The sequence below is a fragment of the Bufo bufo genome, chromosome 1, assembly GCF_905171765.1.
Source record: "Bufo bufo chromosome 1, aBufBuf1.1, whole genome shotgun sequence".
Taxonomy (NCBI): domain Eukaryota; kingdom Metazoa; phylum Chordata; class Amphibia; order Anura; family Bufonidae; genus Bufo; species Bufo bufo.
The window spans coordinates 73,815,896-73,838,049 of NC_053389.1; the positions used below are offsets into that span (position 1 = coordinate 73,815,896).

The 22,154-nt window shown below is 43.2% G+C and overlaps 1 long non-coding RNA gene across 1 annotated transcript; it reads right to left on the minus strand.

Moving 5' to 3' along the window:
- Positions 1-4,040: 4,040 nt before the first annotated feature.
- On the minus strand, positions 4,041-20,977 carry LOC120996359. Its single transcript, XR_005777760.1, has 4 exons — positions 20,808-20,977; positions 9,760-9,763; positions 5,561-5,572; positions 4,041-4,051 (listed from the first exon to the last, which is right to left on the minus strand). It is a non-coding gene; the product is annotated as an uncharacterized LOC120996359 (long non-coding RNA).
- Between the last annotated feature and the right edge of the window lie 1,177 nt (positions 20,978-22,154).

A 22,154-nucleotide genomic window follows, 5' to 3' on the forward strand; every position in this document is an offset into this window, starting at 1 on the left:
TGCCGTGATAGTCTATCCTGAATGGGTCACAATCGTGCTCTGTTTCCAGGGTGACTGGGTTTCATTAGCCTATGCAGATATGCTTATCATATATTTATGTCTAACAATAATAATTTACCAGTAACATATGACATCTAGATTCAGTAGTAAAGTAATAGACTTGTACTACCATCTCAGAAAATTGCAAAGCAGGTGGTGGTATACAAAGCTGATATTTCTGCAAAATGTACATTAATTTCATAAAAAACTTTGCTTTATGATGTTATGTGGAGATGCAGGCCTCTACATAGGTCTGGCGCTTTCGCCAGCTGATGTAGATTTAAAAGGGTTATCCCATGAATAATGTAAAAAATGAAAATTAGAGACCATATAGTACATGACAATATCTTTCTAACAAAGCTAGAACCAGCCCTGCATCTCACATGTATCCAGACATCTCCCAATTCATTGCTCTGCTAGATTTATATCAAACTGACAGCTCAGGGGAGTGTCTTATTTGCTATGGCACAGGGGGCGTGTCCATGCTCTCCCTATCACAGCTCAGGAGGCAGTTGAAGGATGAAACTGAGCATGTGCGGCCTTCTCAGTGAGCAGGACAAAGAAATAAGAAAGACACACAACAGGTGGCGCTATACAGATTTATTAAATAACTCAGTGGCTATGCTATATTTTTAATTACCGTACATGCAATTACAAAATAATTCTGATCTAGGTGCTGGTTTGAAAACTGTAGGATATGTTTAATGGGACAACCTCTTTAAGACATTTCCATGCCAAAAACTCGCTTCCCCACTTACACCACTCCCCCTTTTCGCACCACTCTGAAAAGTGGCGTGAGTGGGGGAAAAGTCGCAGATATTGCCACAAAAATCTATTCTCACTTGAATTGAGGTCTGGGCTTTGACTAGATCATTACAAGACATTTAACTGTTTCTGCATAAACACTCCATTGTAGCTTCAGCAGTATGTTTAGGGTCATTGTCCTGCTAGAAGGTGAACCTCCATCCCAGTTGCAAATCTCTGGCAAATGTATTCAGTCCTGACCAGTTTTCCAGTCCCTACTGATGAAAAGCATCCCTCCAACATGATGCGGCCACCACCATGCTTCATTGTGGGAATGGTGTTCTTGGGGCGATGGTAAGTGCACAGTTTGTGCCACACTTAGCATTTCCCATGATGGTAAAAGTTTCATTTTAGTCTCAACTAACAGAGAATCTTCCATCTTTCATCTGTTTACAGAGTGTGCCATAAGCTCTATGGAGAACTTCAAGTGTGTTTCCTTACATTTTTCTTTAATCAATGGTTGTTTTTCTGGCCACTCTTCCTTAAAGCCTACTCTGCAAAGTGTATGGCTTATAGTGGTCCTATGCACAGACACTTCCATTTCCGCTGTGGATTTTTATTGTTATTGTTGGTGTCTATTTGATGAGTTGGTGTCTAGTCGATGAGCCTTCTCTTGTTAGGTTTGTTGTTGTGTCATCTTTTTTGTTATAATGAATTTAATCATGGGCATTCAAAGTTTTATGTTTTTGATGACCCTGATGTATACTATACCGCTTTGTGTTTGGCCTGTTTGAAGATCTCCTAGGTCTTTCATGTTACTTGCTTAGTAGTGTTGCAGGCTCAGGGAACTTTGAGAACAAGTGTATTTATAGTCAGCTCATGTGACAGGCCATGCCAACCAATACCATCCAATCTGCACCCCTTAAGGGGATAAGGTCTTAATGATGACCATCCTCATCTTTTGCTGGCTTTACCTCTTCCAAATCATTCTTCAAAGTCTCCATGTCCTAGAAAAGTCAGCAAGATGCATAGAGAGAGGAGGAGCTGGATGTTCCTAATGACATATTCTCATCTCATCAACATATTAGATGATGTGGAAAAGGAGGAAAAGCAGATGGCAGAAGAAGGGCTCCTGCTTGTGGTTGGAGAAGTGGGTATGCCTGTATTTTGCGCCCCACCTGACCAGCCAAACCCCATACCAGCAACAGACCCTGTTTAAAGGTGCTGTGCGGCCATTAGCAGTGAGGAAGGACTATACAGTGCGGTCTTCATTATTAAATGAAAGACAGCTGTGGGCTAATTGGAGGTTTTTCACTGCAGCTCTGTTGGCCGCACCCTAAGGCAGAGTGGCCTGGGTATACCTGTTTTATAGCAATTCATGACAAATTAATTCTTAACTAATCAAATTTCTTGGATAACTTCGGTGAAGTTGCTGAATCAAATTTTTCAAAACTTTGCTCATCTCTAGTCACTTTGATTTCAAATAATTGTTTTCACTTTGAAAGTTGAAGGGGTTTTCTAGGCTCCTGATACTGATAGTTTATCCTCAGGATAGGATATTAATATCTGATTAGTGAGGGACACTTAAATAGGGGTCAAGCTGCAGTAACCCAGCACGGTCACTAAACTTTGAATGGAGCTTTGCTTTCTGTTCCATTCAAGGTGCTACTTCCTGAGCAGGAGGCTGCAGGTAACAGCTAATCGGTGGGGATGTGGGGTGTCAGACCCTCACTGATTGAATTTGTTTCTGGCGGAACTGGAGACCTTTAACAAACTTTGTGAAAAGATAAGTGTGGGTGCATCTGTATACACTTTAAGATGTGATGAACAGGAAATTTGATGTCATATTTTTTAGGACTGTAGGGTATGTAGAAATCATAGTAGAATGGCTAACATGTAATCTAAGCATTCTCTGATGCATTCTTGGTGCCTTGGTATCTGCTCCTACTAACAACTGGAAAGCCGCAAGCAGTAAGCCTGAGAGTCACATGAGGCAACTGGCTAAGGAGCAATGAAGCAATGGTGTACATACAGCTTTCTCCAGTTTTGTAAATGTGTTCATACTTTGACAGTGGAGAAGCAAAGACAAGTGCACTTATTAATCCAGAAAATGTGCATCTGGGCCTCCTGTAACACTCATGTACCATGGGAGCGACTAGATTGTCTTTGATTTTGCTAAATGTAAAGGAAATGAAATATGAAAATTTCTTAATTAGAGCGAGTCATAGAAGCACCAGAGGAGTTTGTTCTCTTTCTCTTCAACCAAAAAGCAGAAAGTCTCAGAGCCCCTGCAAGTAAAATCTTCCCAAAGTGTGAGCCTTTCTTTTTCTAGAGAGAATTGACAATTAGGCCCCTTTTACACGGGCGAGAATTCCGTGTGGGTGCAATGCGTGAGGTGAACGCATTGCACCCACACTGAATCCGGACCCATTCACTTCAATGGGGCTGTGTACATGAGCGGTGATTTTCACACATCACTTGTGCGTTGCGTGAAAATCGCAGCTTGCTCTATATTCAGCGATTTTCACTTTCAACGCAGGCCCCAAAGAAATTAATGGGTCTGCGTGAAAATCACAAGCATCCGCAAGCAAGTTCGGATGCGGTGCGATTTTCACGCATGGTTGCTAGGAGATGATAGGGATGAAAGCAACCACTGACCCCATTAAAGTCTATTCACTGTACTATTTTCCCTTAAAACATGGTTATAAGGGAAAATAATCGCGCAGCAGGCATCGTCTTCTTGCTTCTTCTTTCAGGACATGCAAAAGGACCTTTGATGATGTGGTGAGCGCGGTGACGTCAGCGCAGGTCCTGCTAAATGAAGATAGAAATCTTATATCATCAAAGGTCCTTTTGCAGGTCCTGAAAGAAGAAACAAGAAGACGATGCCAGCTGCGCGATCAATTGGATAAGGTGAGTTAATATTTTTATATTTTTTAACCCCTCAATACACATTTTAGTAAGCATTCTGTATTAAGAATGCTATTATTTTCCCTTATAACCATATTATAAGGGAAAATAATAAAATGAATAGAACACCTAACCCAAACCCGAACTTCAGTGGAGAAGTCCGGGTTCGGGTCTAGGTACCACATTCATTTTTTTCTCACGCGCATGCAAAACGCATTGCACTCGCGCGGAAAAAACTGAACATCAGGACGCAATCGCAGTCAAAACTGACTGCAATTGCGTGCCTACTCGCGCGGGTTTCCCACAATGCACACGTGACGCATCCGGAGCAAATCCGGAACGCCTGTGTGAAAGAGGCCTTATACATATTCATGTCTAAATGGACTGTTCTTCTAGTTTTCTTACATATTAAATAGTGCTATAAGCTTTCAAAATAGGTAATATATCAATTTAAGGGCTTTCCCCACTAGACTACTTTGCACAAATCTCCTCATCCCTTTAGATTATTGCAAACTAGCTATGCATTTTTTAAATTTATAAAATGCAATGGTTTTTTTTGTTCCAATTTCAAGTAAACTAGATGCTGCACACTGCCATAAGAAACCAGATGGTTCCTCAGCAAAGCTAACTACCCAGAGTTCCTCTGGACTGTTATCTCATGCTTGTATGTCTGCCATGGAAGAACAGAATATGTGCATACTCGACCTGTTAGCTATCCACTGATAATGATGGCACCACTGACCATACACCAGTTGCAGTTTAGACTTTAAATTGCATTAAGAATGGAGATACTGCCATGCACATGGCTAGGCAGGTGGATGTCCCTTAATGTGGCCAGATCTGAATTCCTCCTTCCCTGGACACTGTCACATGAAAAAAATTGAGCCTCTGCGTATTGTTCTGCTCCCTGGGTTGGTGTGGCACTGGTGTGGTGAGGAGCAACCCCCTGTTTTTAATAAAGTGTCCCAGAGAGGTAGAGGAGTGGGAATGAACACTGAAGCTGGTTTAATAGTTGAACTTACAGATGACCTTTACTTGCAAATGCAATGATGCACTTCTGATGCACAGAGTTTCACTTTCTGCAGGCACAGGGCCGCAGTGGCGGGTGTCAGTGCGGTGGCCTGATGGTTGTAGTAGTTGGTACTCAAAGTTTTCTGAAGCTCCCTGGGTCGGCGTGCAATGATGGGAAGGAAGGTACCAGATTCCTTCAGGGCACATTCTGGTGTTGAGGGATCTTCTGCCAGATGTTGGTTAAGGTGCTCTTGATGGTACATGGCTGTGATGGCTAATCTCCAGCACTCCAATTGTGGTAAAACTTCAACTCCCAAGATGTACACTTGCTTGGCTATAAAGAAGAACTCCACAGAAAGGAATGTAACATGCTGGGAGTCATGGTTTCATCACAGCAGGAGTGATGGATGCTAGCCATCACTGGTATAGGGTTTAGGGTGGAGGGAAGGCAGGGTCTATGATGTTGTGATGCCAGCACCCTTGGGTGCAAATGAGGTAGTAAAATAAAGAGGAGTCCGTTTAAATAAATAAATGGAACATTTACTGAGAAGCACTTGCCTTGAGGTAGATGTACAGATTATTGTAATGCAAAGCTTGTACTTCACTGTACATTGTGAATAGGCACCATAGGCTAACTCCTGTCTCACATTGGGTGCTAATGGAGTCTATAGGCTAATGTAACACTCATCACTAATCTCTCCTTATACCCCTCAACAATTTCGGCTTCTGTTATTCCTGTCTTGAGGCCTACCCTTGGTATGCACACAACTCACAGGGGTAGCTACCTGCCAGCTTACTTGGCTTCTGAAGGTTTTGGTCCAGCCTTAGCTTCGGTTGGACGACTCCCTATTCTGACTCTGTGGTCTGGCTGATGTGTCTGACTTTTGTGTCTAACTTGAGATTAGACTGACTATTGTCCCTGTTGGGACCCTCGGGATTATTACCAAAAAATACACACACAGTCAATTGACCAAAAATTCCCTTTAGGGGTCCTACATTATGTTTATAAAACTACAAACTTTATTATGATTCATTAAAACAATTTATAGAGAAACGAAAAAAACTAACAGATGATTTAAAACGATCAGGAGACAGCTATGGGCTTGTGTCTTATCATGATATTTAATCAATGGTCAGTGCCAATTGCTCAGCACAATGTGTTAAAGGTTTATACCCCACAGCTCCTCTTAATATATGCACAGCCCCTCACTGCAGTGTATTTTTATTTGTAACAATATATTTTATAATGGGGATAAATTAGGAGATGTGGCACTACTCATTTCATAAAAGCTGTGTGTTAATACCACAGCTCTCTTTTATGTACAGTGTGGTCACTGATGGTGAATTTCTGGATCACCACACATATCTATTGAAGATTGCTACAATCACTGTCTCCCTCATGGGATATCACAGACAGGATATAGTATGATCCTTTATCCCTACGTATCAGGCATCCATCATTCACACACATCGTCTCCATATAATAGTTTTATGGAGCTGATCTCCCAATGAGCATTCACACATGCGCTGGGTCACTGATCAGGATTCTATCCCTACAATTATGTACAATATAATGCCCCGTGATGTCTCCTGTCTAAAACAAACAAGCTGACACTACCCCTCCCGACATGTTTCGCCGCGATGCGGCTTCGTCAGAGGGGTTGGGGTAATAGCGTCGGCGCGCTGTGAAATGCTTTGCTATATAATGTATCTTATCCCTCCCACATCATCATGTCCACAAATAGGATTCCCTCTTGGGGATTGACAGATTATTAGATCGAACAGGAAGAGTTGCGTCACAGGGGTATCACTTACCCTCAACCTATGCTGCAATCCACAATACAACCACCCCCCCCCACACCGCGTCTCCACGCGCATGTCTCCAATCAGAGGCGGGGGAGGAAGAACGCGTCATTTTCAATGTCACACAGTAACCCTTTCCTTTCTGTTAATTTTGGAACAAAGATTTTAAACCTATACAATTGATGTAAGGTGTTGGGTTGAGCGAACCCGAACTGTAAAGTTCGGGTTCGTACCGAACTTTAGGATTTTTGGACCCCGGACCCGAACCCGAACATTTCAGTAAAAGTTCAGGTTCGGGTTTGGTGTTCGGCGCTTTCTTGGCGCTTTTTGAAAAGCTGCAGAGCAGCCAATCAACAAGCGTTTAACTCTGTGCCCTTAGAAGCCATCACAGCCATGCCTACTAATGGCATGGCTGTGATTGGCCAGTGTAGCATGTGACCCAGCCTCTATATAAGCTGGAGTCACGTAGCGCTGCACGTCACTCTGCTGTGCTTAGTGTAGGGAGAGGATGCAGCTGGTGATTTCAGATAGAGAATAGGAGAGAATCTTCGTTCAAAACGTGAATCTAACTCAGCGATCTACATACATCTTGTTGTGTGGGTGCAGGGCACAATTTTTTTATCCTGCCCTGAGCCCAGTGACCAAAAAAAAATGACTTTATCTGTCTGTTAGTTAGGTGGGCGGCGGCGGCGGCCATTTTATGCAAGCTCAGTGCACCAGCACTGCATCTGAGCTTTTGGGACATTGAAATCCAAGCTTTAAAAACAGCACAAATAATCTGTTTGTAAATAAAATCACCATTTGTTTTGCAATTTACAACATTTGGTGCATTTGCAGGCTTAATTTAAGCTAGAAATACAGCCATAATTTTCTGGGTTATTAAAAATACACTTTTTTGCCAAAATCCAATATTTTACAGATCTGCAAGTGTTAAATTCAAATTTAATATATACAGCTTTCATAGTCTATTACCAGAAAAACACTTTTTTGGCAATATACAACATTTGTATTAGTCAGTGTGCAATTTAAGCTAGAAATACAGCCATAATTTTCTGGGTTTTAAAAACACACTTTTTTTTGCCAAAAAACACTATTTTACAGATCTGCAAGTGTTAAATTCAAGTTTAATATATACAGCTTTCATATTCTGTTACAAAAAAAACCACTTTTTTTGGCAATATACAACATCTGGATTAGTGAGTGTGCAATTTAAGCTAGAAATACAGCCATAATTTTCTGGGTTTTTAAAAACACATTTTTTTGCCAAAATCCACGATTTTTCTGGCCTTGCAGCATCAGCACGTGGGAAATTCAAGGGTTATATACTGCTGTCATATTTAGTTATTAAACAAACACGAGTTTGGGGAAAAAAAGCCATTGCTACACATGTCATTGTGAGATAAAGCCTTTACATAGTGTGGTTCTATTCACTTATTTGAAATAAAGCCATTTTGGGCACAATTCTTTAATAGCGGACTAGTGTGGGTCAGGGCGTGTAAGATACACCCTTTATATACAGGTTTTCTATTCAGTTATTGGAAATACAGCCAATTTGTGCACAAATCTTTAATTGCGGCCTAGTGCGGGTCAGGGCAAGTGAGATACACCCTGTATATACAGGGGTTTGATTCTTTTATTAATAAAACACCTTTTTTGTGCAAAATACAAAATTTTTCAGGCCTTGCAGCATCAAGACGTTTGATATTCCAGGGTTATACACTGCGTGCAGAATTATTAGGCAAATGAGTATTTTGACCACATCATCCTCTTTATGCATGTTGTCTTACTCCAAGCTGTAGAGGCTCGAAAGCCTACTACCAATTAAGCATATTAGGTGATGTGCATCTCTGTAATGAGAAGGGGTGTGGTCTAATGACATCAATACCCTATATTAGGTGTGCATAATTATTAGGCAACTTCCTTTCCTTTGGCAAAATGGGTCAAAAGAAGGACTTGACAGGCTCAGAAAAGTCAAAAATAGTGAGATATCTTGCAGAGGGATGCAGCACTCTTAAAATTGCAAAGCTTCTGAAGCGTGATCATCGAACAATCAAGCGTTTCATTCAAAATAGTCAACAGGGTCGCAAGAAGCGTGTGGAAAAACCAAGGCGCAAAATAACTGCCCATGAACTGAGAAAAGTCAAGCGTGCAGCTGCCAAGATGCCACTTGCCACCAGTTTGGCCATATTTCAGAGCTGCAACATCACTGGAGTGCCCAAAAGCACAAGGTGTGCAATACTCAGAGACATGGCCAAGGTAAGAAAGGCTAAAAGACGACCACCACTGAACAAGACACACAAGCTGAAACGTCAAGACTGGGCCAAGAAATATCTCAAGACTGATTTTTCTAAGGTTTTATGGACTGATGAAATGAGAGTGAGTCTTGATGGGCCAGATGGATGGGCCCGTGGCTGGATTGGTAAAGGGCAGAGAGCTCCAGTCCGACTCAGACGCCAGCAAGGTGGAGGTGGAGTACTGGTTTGGGCTGGTATCATCAAAGATGAGCTTGTGGGGCCTTTTCGGGTTGAGGATGGAGTCAAGCTCAACTCCCAGTCCTACTGCCAGTTTCTGGAAGACACCTTCTTCAAGCAGTGGTACAGGAAGAAGTCTGCATCCTTCAAGAAAAACATCATTTTCATGCAGGACAATGCTCCATCACACGCGTCCAAGTACTCCACAGCGAGGCTGGCAAGAAAGGGTATAAAAGAAGAAAATCTAATGACATGGCCTCCTTGTTCACCTGATCTGAACCCCATTGAGAACCTGTGGTCCATCATCAAATGTGAGATTTACAAGGAGGGAAAACAGTACACCTCTCTGAACAGTGTCTGGGAGGTGGTTGCTGCTGCACGCAATGTTGATGGTGAACAGATCAAAACACTGATAGAATCCATGGATGGCAGGCTTTTGAGTGTCCTTGCAAAGAAAGGTGGCTATATTGGTCACTGATTTGTTTTTGTTTTGTTTTTGAATGTCAGAAATGTATATTTGTGAATGTTGAGATGTTATATTGGTTTCACTGGTAAAAATAAATAATTGAAATGGGTATATATTAGTTTTTTGTTAAGTTGCCTAATAATTATGCACAGTAATAGTCACCTGCACACACAGATATCCCCCTAAAATAGCTAAAACTAAAAACAAACTAAAAACTACTTCCAAAAATATTCAGCTTTGATATTAATGAGTTTTTTGGGTTCATTGAGAACATGGTTGTTGTTCAATAATAAAATTAATCCTCAAAAATACAACTTGCCTAATAATTCTGCACTCCCTGTATACTGCTGTCAAATTCAGTTAATAAACAAACACCCGTTTGGGCAAAACAAATTTAGTTGGCAGCCTTTGCTGCAGATGTCATTGTGAGATACACCCTTTATATATTTGGGTTATATTCAGGTATTTGAAATACAGCCATTTTGGGCAGAAATCTTTAATTGCGGCCTAGTGTGGGTCAGGGCGTGTGAGATATACCCTTTAAATACAGGGGTTTTATTCAGGTATTTGAAATACAGCCATTTTGGGCAAACTAATTTAATTGAGGCCTAGTCTGGTTCAGGGCGTGTGAGATACACCCTTTAAATACAGGGGTTCTATTCAGGTATTTGAAATACAGCCATTTTGGCCAAACAAAATTGAAAGAAGGCCTAGTCTGGTTCAGGGAGTGTGAGATTGTCACTGCCTTTGCTGTGTACGCCGTGACACTGGTGCCATGCTTGCTGCTGCCAGTGGCAACGTGTTGCTGTTTTGGCATGTGGTGGCAGTGTCTCGGCTTTGGCTGTGTGTGCCATGAAATGGTTGCCGCGCATGCTGTTGCCGGGAGCAACGTTGTGGCTGATCTGTGCTCTTCCCCTTTCAGTTGTTTCCTCCTCTGTCTGGTGCAGTAAGGGTTAACTACCTTGCTGGGTGTGGTCATTAGGTGCTTCTTATACCTGTGGCTTAAGGTCAGGAGTGAGTTGTAATCTAGCCTTGGTGTGTGCTGGAGTTATGCTCCTTGTCTGGTTGTTCCATCTTCCAGTGTGAGGGCCACCTAGTGGGACATCGATGTCTCCAGCGATGTCTTCCTTATGTCTCCTCCATTTTCCCTACCTTACCTGTGGTTATGTTTGGTGTGGGTATATGCTCTGGGGTAGTTGTTCGTCTAGTTGTTGTTCTGTGTCTGGTCAGTGTTTGGTGTATTATTGTGTCCGGCATGGATGCTAGATGTTCCCCGTTTGTCTGTTGCGGCCTCTGGAAGGGGGTCTCATGGTTTCCCGGAGGGGTGAATGACAAGTCTGTGAGCTGTTTCTGGAATGCTGGTTCCTATGTGTCAGTATGTACTACATCCGTTTGGTGTTTGGATCGCAGGGAGTTTGTATGGGTTCCAGTTTACCTTGGTGTGGTCTTCTGTTGTGCCGTCCAGCAGCTGTGGCAGGTAAGTTACCATGCTGTTCTTGGTTCAGTGGTTATCCCTGCCACGGGGTACTTACCTGCCATTCCACTTGGCTTCCTTTCTCTGCTGCTAGGCCATTTGAGACTCCTGTTCATGCATGTCTGGGAAGAAAAGGTTGTCTCTCCCCTGCTCCTATGTGAGGGATTATCAGGGCGACTCAGGGCCATAGGTATCCTGGTATGAGCCGTCCTACCATCCAGGTCCGCTCATACAGTGAGGAGTTAGGGTGATGATTAGGGATGCAATAGGAGATGACCTACTCCCTGATTCCGGCATCCTGGCCTAGCTGCTTTCCCTTTATCCCTGACATTGTACTGTGGAGGGTTTTCCCTACTCCCTGCCGTGACAGAGATACACCCTTTAAATACAGGGGTTTGATTATTTTATTAATAAAACACCTTTTTTTTTTTGCAAAATACACAATTTTTCAGGCCTTGCAGCATCAAGACGTTTGAAATTCCAGGGTTATATACTGCTGTCATATTCAGTTATTAAACAAACACCCGTTTGGGCAAAAAACATTTAGTTGGCAGCCTTTGCTGCATATGTCATTGTTAGATACAGCCTTTACATAGTGTGGTTCCATTCACTTATTTGAAATAAAGCCATTATGGGCACAATTCTTTAATAGCGGCCTAGTGTGGGTCAGGGCGTGTGAGATAAACCCTTTAAATATAGGGGTTCTATTCAGGTATTTGAAATACCGCCATTTTGTGCACAAATCTTTAATTGTGGCCTAGTATGGGTCAGGGCGTGTGAGATACACCCTGTATATACAGGGCTTATATTCTTCTATTAATAAAACACCCATTTTGGGGCAAAGTACACAATTGTTGCGCCCTTACATCATCAAGACGTTTGACATTCCAGGGTTATATACTGCTGTCATATTCAGTTATTAAACTAACAACCGTTTGGGCAAAAAAAAAGAATTTGTTAGCCTTTGCTGCAGATGTCATTAAAATACAGGGCTTCTATTCAGGTACTTGAAATACAGCCATTTTGGGCAAACAAATTTAATTGAGGCCTAGTCTGGTTCAGGGTGTGTGAGATACACCCTGTACATACTGTCGTTCTATTCTACTATTAATTAAACACCCATTTAGGGCAAGATCATAAATTCGAGAAATATGAGGAGAGCGTCAAATAAGGGACGTGGTCCAGGTCGTGGTGCTGCTGGTGGAGCTCCTGTTGCAGGGAGAGGACGTGGTCGATCTGTGCCAGCTACACGCACAAGTGAAACCCCTTCCTCAGGTGCGAGTAGGCGACAGAACCTGCAGCCTATTGCGGCTCTTCGAATAGTGAGGCCTGAACAAGTACAGGCGATAGTAGATTGGGTTGCTGACAGTGGCTCCAGTTCCTTCACATTGTCTCCCACCCAGTCTCATGCTGAAAGACAACAGTTGGCACCTGCAGACGAGGTCCATCAGTCTTTCACCTAACCCCCTTGCAAATCAGCCAAGCAGTCTGAGCCCCAAGTCATGCAGCAGTCTCTTCTGCTTTTTGATGACTGTTAGCAGGGTTTCCCAGGGCCATCCACCTAACCATGCCCCAGAAGTGGAAGAGATTGAGTGCACCGATGCCCAACCACTTATGTTGTTTCAAGATGAGTACATGGGAGGACCATCGTAGCACGTCTCGGTTGATGACGAAACACAGGTGCCAACTGCTGGGGCTTTCGAAAGTGTGCAGACCGACAAGGAGGGCAGGGGTGAAGACTGGGTGGAAGATGATGTGGAAGATGATGAGGTCCTCAACCCCACATGGAATCAAGGTCATGCGAGTGACCTATGTAGTTCAGAGGAAAAGGCGGTGGTCGCACAGAGCCACCAGCACAGCAGAAGAAGGAGCAGGGTGCAAAAGCGAGGCATAAACGTTCTCAACCTGAGCACAACCTGCATGACCAGGCATTTAAGTGCAAAGCACGAGCTGCAGTGGAGTATAGACACCTCAAAAACCAAGAAAGGTCTCTGGCTCCTCCTGCTTCCTCTTCTGCTGCAGTCTCGGCCTCTTCATCCACCTCTGGAGGGACAGTGCCACCTGCCACCCCGCAAACAGAGGATCTTCCAGCAACACCACCACTTGGGTCACCAAGCATCTCCACAATGTCCCACGGACGCGTTCAGCTCTCCATCTCCCAAACGCTGGAGAGGAAGAGGAAGTACCCCCCTACCCACCCGCGTTCACTAGCCCTGAATACCAGCTTTTCTAAACTACTGGCCTTTGAAATGTTGTCATTCCGTCTGGTGGAGTTTTAAAGGCCTTATGGCGGTGGCTGTCCCACAGTACATCGTGCCCAGCCGCCACAACTTTTCCAGGCGAGCCATCCCTTCCCTGCACAACCAAGTAAGGAACAAAATCAGGTGTGCACTGCGCAACGCCATCTGTGGCAAGGTGCACCTCACTACGGATATGTGGACCAGTAAGCACGGTCAGAGACGTTATATCTATATAACAGCACACTGGGTAAATGCAGTGGCAGCTGGGCCTGAGGCGGATAGCAGTTTGGCGCATGTCCTTTCACCACCGAGGATTGCAGGGCGCTTCAGTTTGCTTCCTGTTGCTTCCTCCTCCTACTCTGATTCCTCATCCTCTACCAGCTCCTCATCTGGTCAGCGTAACACCTTCACCACCAACTTCAGCACAGCCAGGGGTAAACGACAGCAGGCAGTTTTAAAACTTATCTGTTTGGGGGACAAACCCCACACTGCGCAGGAGCTGTGGACGGGCCTTGAACAACAGACCAATGAGTGGTTGGTGCCAGTGAGCCTCAAGCCCGACCTGGTAGTGTGCGATAATGGGCGAAATCTCGTAGCAGCTCTGGGACTAGACGGTTTGACGCACATCCCTTGCCTGGCGCATGTGCTGAATTTGGTGGTGCAGAGATTCCTTAAAAATTACCCCGATATGTCAGAGCTGCTGCATAAAGTGCAGGCCATCTGTGTGCGCTTTCGGCATTCTCACGCTGCTGCTGCTCTGTCAGCGCTGCAGCGTAACTTCGGCCATCCTGCTCACCGCCTCATATGCGACGTGCCCACAAGGTGGAACTCCACCTTGCACATGCTGGCCAGACTGTGCGAGCAGCAGCAGGCGATAGTGGAGTTTCAGCTGCAGCACGGGTGATTCACTCGGCGGAACAGCACCACTTCACCACCAATGACTGGGCCTTCATGCGAGACCTGTGTTCCTTGTTGCGCTGTTTCGAGTACTTCATCAACATGGCCAGTGCCGATAACGCCGTTCTCAGCGTTACTATCCCACTTCTATGCCTCCTTGAAAAAACGCTCCTGATGATGGAAGAGGATGTGGCACAGGAGGAGGAGGAGGAAGAGGGATCATTTCGTAGGGTTTCCGGCCAGTCATTCACAAGTGGCTCCGAGGGTGGGTTCCTGCACCCACAAACGCCAGGTATACAATTGTCCAGCCAGGGCACAGTTCAGGAGGATGAGGAGGTAAAGGATGAGGAGATGGAGGAGGAGGAGGAACCATGTTCACAGCAGGGTGGCACCCAGACCAGCTCATGGCCATCACTGGTGCGTGGCTGGGGGGATACAGAGGACACAGACTATACACCTCCCACAGAAGACAGCTTTTTGTTGCCTCTGGGCAGCCTGGCGCACATGAGCGATTACATGCTGCAGTGTCCCTGCAACAACCGCCGAGTTGCCCACATTCTAACTTGTGCTGATTACTGGGTGGCCACGCTACTGGATCCCTGTTACAAGGACAGCGTACCATCCTTAATTCTGTCACTGGAGCGTGATCGTAAGATGCACGAGTACAAGCACACGCTGGTAGACGCGCTGCTGGTCACATTCACACCTGACAGCGGGGCACAGTGGAAGCACAAGGCGAAGGCAGAGGACGAGGAAGAGGTCGCCAACGCAGCTGGGGCACCACCAGCACCTCAAAAGGTAGGGTTAGCATGGCCGAAATGTGGAAAAGCTTTGTCAGCATGCCAAAACAACCAGCACCACGAGCTGATATGTAACATCTTTAGCAGGAGGCAGCATTTTACCAACATGGTGGAGCAGTATGTAAGATGCCTTTATTGTCACTGTACAATACAATGTAATACAATGTACAATACAATGAAATGTTGTTTGGAGAAATCCTAGATGCCATGGACAGAGGAACAAGAACTGACATTTAAACTAAAGCATTACACTAGAAAAAAACAAAACATTGCACTAGAAAGCATTACTATTCACAGTTCACAGCATATATATAGCAAGAGCAAAGTAGGAAGTGCTTATGAGTATATATACACACTGATTCAGACACAATGTGTGCACACGCCTACACGTACTGAATGACGGGTCTGCCCCCTTCAACTTCTGTGTCTCCAAATTGGGCACAAGGCCTGAGCTTGCCCTTCACGCCTTGGAGGTGCTGGCCTGCCCTGCAGCCAGTATATTGTCTGAATGTGTGTTTAGCACGGCAGGGGGCGTCATCACAGACAAGCGCAGCCGCCTGTCCACAGCCAATGTGGACAAGCTCACGTTCATTAAAATGAACCAGGCATGGATCCCACAGGACTTGTCCGTACCTTGTGCAGAATAGACATGTATACCGGCACTAACAAGCCATTGTTATACTGCAGCACAATTGCTCATTCTTGTATTTTGGATATTTCACACTCTTTTGGAGTGTACCCTAATTTTAAAAAATAAAATTAAAACCAAAAACCTGTGTTGGCTACCTCGTACTCCTCCACCGCCGCTTCCACCTACACTGCTATGTCCACTGCCTCCTCAAACTCCTACTCCATATGGAACTCCACCTCATAAATCTATTTTTTTTATTTATTTGTACATATTTTAATTTATGTCATTTCACTACTTTGTCAGTTACATTTTCGGGTGAAATTCACCAATTTTTGGGTGTAAAGTACCACTGCTATACCTAGTAGACAGGATAACAATTGTCAGTTACATTTTCTGGTGAAATTCACAAATTTTTGGGTGTGATGTACCACTGCTATACCTAGTAGACAGGTAAAAAAAAAAAATTGTCAGTTACATTTTCTGTTGAAATGCAACATTTTTTGGGTGTGAAGTACCACTGCTATACCTAGTAGATAGTTTAAAAAAAAAAATTGTCAGTTACATTTTTGGGTGAAATTCACAAATTTTTGGGTGTAATATACCCCTCCTCTACCTAGTTGACAGCTTAATAAATTTCAATAATTTTTATTTTACATTTTAGTGTGACAATAAACAATAGACAATAAACAGGTTAATACATTTCTGTAATTTTTCTGTTACATTCTTGGGTTGACATTATACAATTTTAGACCTGAATCTGCTCTGCTCTGCATAGGTGACAGGGAATACAATTTCTGAAATGCTTCTTTAATTGATGTGCGCCACCTCCTTTGATTCAATGCTTAAACTTTAACAAGTTGTACCACATTTGCGCTTCAATAATTTGTCCCACAATTCCGCTTTACTCTTTTGGCCAACATTTGGGCTTCTGTAATTTGTCCCACATTTGCGCCTCAATCACTTTTCCCACATTTCCGCTCGATCCCCAAAAAAAATTCTAAATTTATCTAACTTTAAATTTGGTCTCTTTTTCTCACGGTCCCTCTCCGGCGGGGAACCCTGATTCGCCGATAACCGTGATCAACATGGTAGGCTCCGAAAAGAACATCGAAAGTTGATAGAGAAGATATCCAAATGGATGGTGGATGTCACTGGGGCACCTTTACATGACAGGAACATAAATTTTAAAAAATCGTCAATTACATTGTGAGGTGACATTTTTCTAATTTTGCCGGATAGAAACCTCTGCTCTGCATAGTTGACCGGGAATAAAATGTAATAAATTCTTCATTAATTAATGCGCGCCACATCCTTTCATTCAATGCTTAAACTTTAAAAAGTTGTCCCACTTTTACGCTTTAATAATTTGTCCCATAATTCCACTCTATAATTTCAAATTAGAAAAAATGAATCCTCCCTTGGATGTGGTCTCTCTTTATCACGCTTCCTCTCTGGCGTGGAACCCTGATTCCCCACCACCCGTGTTTACTATGGTAGGCACATAAAAGAACATCGAAAGTTGATATAGCAGATATCAAATTGGATCGTCAACATCACGGGGACGTGCGACATGGTGGAGCAGTAAGTGTGCACACGCCTACATGAACTGACTGACAGGTGTCAGCCCCTGCAACTTCTGGGTCTCCAAATTGGGCACATGGCCTGAGCTTGCCCTTTACCCCTTAGAGGTGCTGGCCTGCCCTGCAGCCAGTGTATTGTCTGAACGTGTGTTTAGCATGACTGGAGGGTGTTATCACAGGTTATATTTCCCAATGTTTTGGAGTGTACCCTGATTTAAAAAAATAAAAATAAATTTAAAAGCAAAAAGCAGTGTAGGCTACCTCCTCCTCCTCCACCGCCGCTTCCACCTACACCGCCACATCCACGGCCTCCTCAACCTCCTACTCCATATGGATCTCGTCCTCCTAGATCAAGATTATAATTTTTTATTTTCACGTATTTTATGTTATTTAAAGTCATTTCCCTATTCACATTTGTTTGCAGAGCACTTGCCATGCTCTTATCCACATTTCGATGCCATTTGCAGCCCTCTAGCACTTTCCATGACATTTTTACAGCCATTTTAGTGCTCAAAAGTTCGGGTCCCCATTGACTTCAATGGGGTTCGGGTTCGGGGTCAAGTTCGGGTCCCGAACTCAAACTTTTTTCTGAAGTTCGTCGAACCCGAACATCCAGGTGTCTGCTCAACTCTAGTAAGGAGGGTTAGAGTATGATTCTAGTTTAATGGGACCAAAAGGACTGATTATGTTATAGATATGGCAGGCTAATAGAACTAATAGTTTGCTAGATTCCCAAAATAAATGATATTATTAAATACTATTTGACTCAGAATAGGCAATTAATGACAGGTCAGGAATCTGAACTCCTATAATGCACCATAATATCCTAAATGAAGGCTGTGAATGAAAAGCCTTCATTTAAACCTTTTGGGCTTAAGGATTGTAATCTATAAATCCATCTTGCTTCTTCCTGTAGCAATTTCAAATCCAGATTTCCACTCCTTGGTCCTAATTTTATTTTTGAGAGACCCCAAAATGTTAGCACTTCAGAATTGTCATTATGTACATAGCCAATATGTCTGTATAAGGTAGTATCCTTTTTTGTGTTTATGGCACTCACGTGTCCTGAGATTCTTCTCCTTTATTCCTGCACTGTTTTTCCTACATATAGCTTTGGACAAGTGCAGGTTGCCACAAATACAATGCCACTACTTCGACAATTAAAGAAGTCTTTGATAGCGTATTCACGTCCGTCGGATTTCTAAATTTTTTGATTCTTTTTTAATCCTTTTTGATACCTACACGGGATCTTAATAAAGTCTTGCCAGCCTATCCGAGCTTTACATAAAGAAGGGGCCATAATGTGAGGGACCAATTGGTCCATAGTTTCCTTGCTAAAATACAGATGGATAATGCATTATGGCTGAAGTCTAAAGCACAGGGCTCATTCCCATGTAGGAACTGTACTTTTTGTAAATACCTACCCAGGATCAGAAAATGTAGGAATCCAGTAGACAGACTTGAATACTCTATCAGAGACTTCTTTAATTGTCAAAGTAGTGGCATTGTATATGTGGCAACCTGCACTTGTCCATTAAACTGGAATCATAATCTACCCACTTTACATTAATTGTATGGGTTTAGAATTTTTGTTCCACAATTAACAGAAAGGAAATGGTTACTGTGTGACATTGAGCATGACGTGTTCTTCCTCCCCCGCCTTTGATTGCAGGCATGCGTGTGGAGACGCGGTGTGAGGGCGGTCGGGGGTTGTATTGTGGATAGGTTCAGGGTAAGTGATATCCCTGGGACGCAACTCTTCCTGTTCGATCTAATAATCTGTCAATCCCCAAGACGGAATCCTTTTTGTGGACATGATGATGTGGGAGGGATAAGATACATTATATAGCAAAGCATTTCACAGCGCGCCGACGCTATTACCCCAACTCCTCTGACGAAGCCGCATCGCAGCAAAACATGTCGGGCGGGGTAGTGTCAGCTTGTTTGTTTTAGACAGGAGACAGCACAGGGCATTATATTGTACATAATTGTAGGGATAGAATCCTGATCAGTGACCCAGCGCATGTGTGAATGCTCATTTGGAGATCAGCTCCATAAAACTATTATATGGAGACGATGTGTGTGAATGATGGATGCCTGATACGTAGGGATAAAGGATCATACTATATCCTGTCTGTGATATCCCATGAGGGAGACAGTGATTGTAGCAATCTTCAATAGATATGTGAAGAGTGGTGATCCAGAAATTCACCATCAGTGGCCACACTGTACATAAAAGAGAGAGCTGTGGTATTAACACACAGCTTTTATGAAATGAGTAGTGCCACATTTCCTAATTTATCCCCATTATAAAATATATTGTTACAAATAAAAATACACTGCAGTGAGGGGCGTTGCATATATTAAAGGGAGTCTTTCACCGAATATGACCATTACAGACCACTCAGATCAGGTTCTCCATTACTTTCCCACTGATGAAGGAGCAGCACGCTCCGAAACGCGTATGGGGCATTGAGTCAACCTATTGAAACTAGCTAGCACCAAACGAAAGGATCTTACAACCAAAGAGAAGCTCCGGAGCTTATTTTCCCTCCTGTGAAACTGCAACGTCTCTTCCCGCCACTTATCTCCACGTGGCAAGCCGACATTGAATCGAGCGGGAGATTTTTCACACACATGTGACGTCACCGGAAGTGACGACAACAGCAGCAACCAACGGCCAGATCTCACAGCGGGCGCGAGCAGCACACGTGGACGGCGACTTGCAGGCAGGAGCTGCTCCCCGACTCACTGACGGCCACCAGGAGGGTAATGTACCTGCTTTCATAGCAGCAGTCGATTATTCCACAGCGTATTAATAACTCCATATACTAAATCGGATGCGATTATTTCTAGTAGTAAGGAGATACCTATTCTATATATTACTTCTCAAAGGAAGTTTTATTTCAGCTCATATCAGGATATTATACTGCAATATATTTCCGGATACCATAGTATGAGACTGGACTTTCTCCCTACAGGTTTACAAAGACATTCCTTCCTTTTCTCCCTTTTTTTCAGCAGGATTTCCTCACAAATTGATATTTTATGATATATCAGGATAATTGACATTAATTTTATGGTATACTAGGACATTGTATACTAGGTTATCAATTTTTTCCACCAGACACCACAACCTGAGACTGAATTTTTCCAACAGATCCTTTTTTCAAACAGGTTCTTTTACAGATTTTTAGGACTTTTATCCCCCTTCTTTTCCAACAGGTTTTTTTGCAATTGATATGCTGCTATTACAATTTGCTCTTTTACATTGATATTACATATATGTATTTTTTATCATTTTGATACATTTTTCTGATTATCATACCAGTTTTTACTACATCATGCGTATTTAGCCACCCCTTAATAAATATATTTATCCATACAACACAAATGTTTTGAGTGCCATCCCTCTACCTTCCCTTACTTTATCCCTACCACAAGCGTTGGGTACGCTTTGTCTGGATTGAGCACCTTATTCTATCTTTTTGGGTCATAGAGAGCCGCCTTATTCCTATACTATATATATCTCCATTACTTTCCCCAGATTACTATGGTACCTTTCATATTGCAGTCCATCGCCGATTTGCTCCAAAAAACACTTTTATACCATATGGTAATTAGGTTCTGAAGGTGCCCAGGGGCGGTGTTCATGCGGCCGGTGCCCAGGCCCCTCTGCGCTTTGCTTATCAAACCCCTCCTCTTTCACCCCTCTAGCCCGCCCTTGTTTAATCTGATTACCTACTCCTCTCCGTCTTAAATCCCGTGCCTCCGCCGGCTGGATCGGGTTGCGCAGGCTGGCGCATGCGCATTGAAAGTCCCTGTTCCTCTGCCCATAATGGGCAATGCAGTGCGCACGCGCCAGGAATCTGTGGAGCGGCGAGGACGCAGGATTTCAGACAGAGAGGAGGAGGTAATCAGATTAAACAAGAGCCGTGTTAGCTCCCTCATCAGACGGCGTACACTCGGTCAAAGTCCCCTTCAGTATATGTCACTCTGATGTGGACACTTGTGACTGGACCATAATCATATGGGAGCTAAGTATCTTCTTCTTTTTCTTTGCTCATTATCTATGATTTATGTTACACATCTCTATTACTACCCCCTGATGAGCCGTTGTTGCGGTAGAAACGCGTCGGGGTCTGTGTATTTCTATATACATATTTAGTATCCTGTATAGGCATCGTCAGAGACTAATCTTTTAGTCCAACCTATAATATGGGATATAGGGTTGTTCTAGGGGTATAATAGGTCTAGGTACGAGGACAGGGCACCCCCACCATCAGGAGGTGTCCCTGGGCTGAGTTAGTCATAGGGTTGTAACTAGGGGCATAATGATCCCTTTTGCATCAGTGACCCACACACCTGTACCAGCAATACCTATACATCTCCCCTTGTAATCCGGCCCTTGATAGGAGAAAAATCTCTTTATTTATTTTTTGTTTTTGTTTTTCTGTGAAGTTAATTAACACGGTATTAGTCTGTGTAAGCGATTTTCACCAGGGCAATTCTAGCCTATTACCAATTTATGAAATTAAAGGTATTTTTAGCAGAGCACGTCTAATTTAGATACTCAATTACTTACGTGTATACTATTGATTATCGTTTGATATAATTTTTGATACTTTTTTCTAATCGGCGATTGACTCCAATATGAAAGGTACCATAGTAATCTGGGGAAAGTAATGGAGAACTTTATCTGAGTGGTCTGTAATGGTCATATTCGGTGAAAGACTCCCTTTAAGAGGAGCTGTGGGGTATAAAACCTTTAACACATTGTGCTGAGCAATTGGCACTGACCATTGATTAAATATTGTGATAAGACACAAGCCCATAGCTGTCTCCTGATAGTTTTAAATCATCTATTAGTTTTTTGGTTTCTCTATAAATTGTTTTAATGAATCATAATAAAGTTTGCACTTTTTTTTAAACAGAATGTACGACCCCTAAAGGGAATTTTTAGTCAATTGACCGCGTTTGTATTTTTTAACTTGAGATTAGCTTTCTTGGTTGCAGACTAAATTTCCCCTGACCATACTTTACTTGACTGCAGTGAACTGCTCTCAACTGCCAACAACCTTGCTCTTC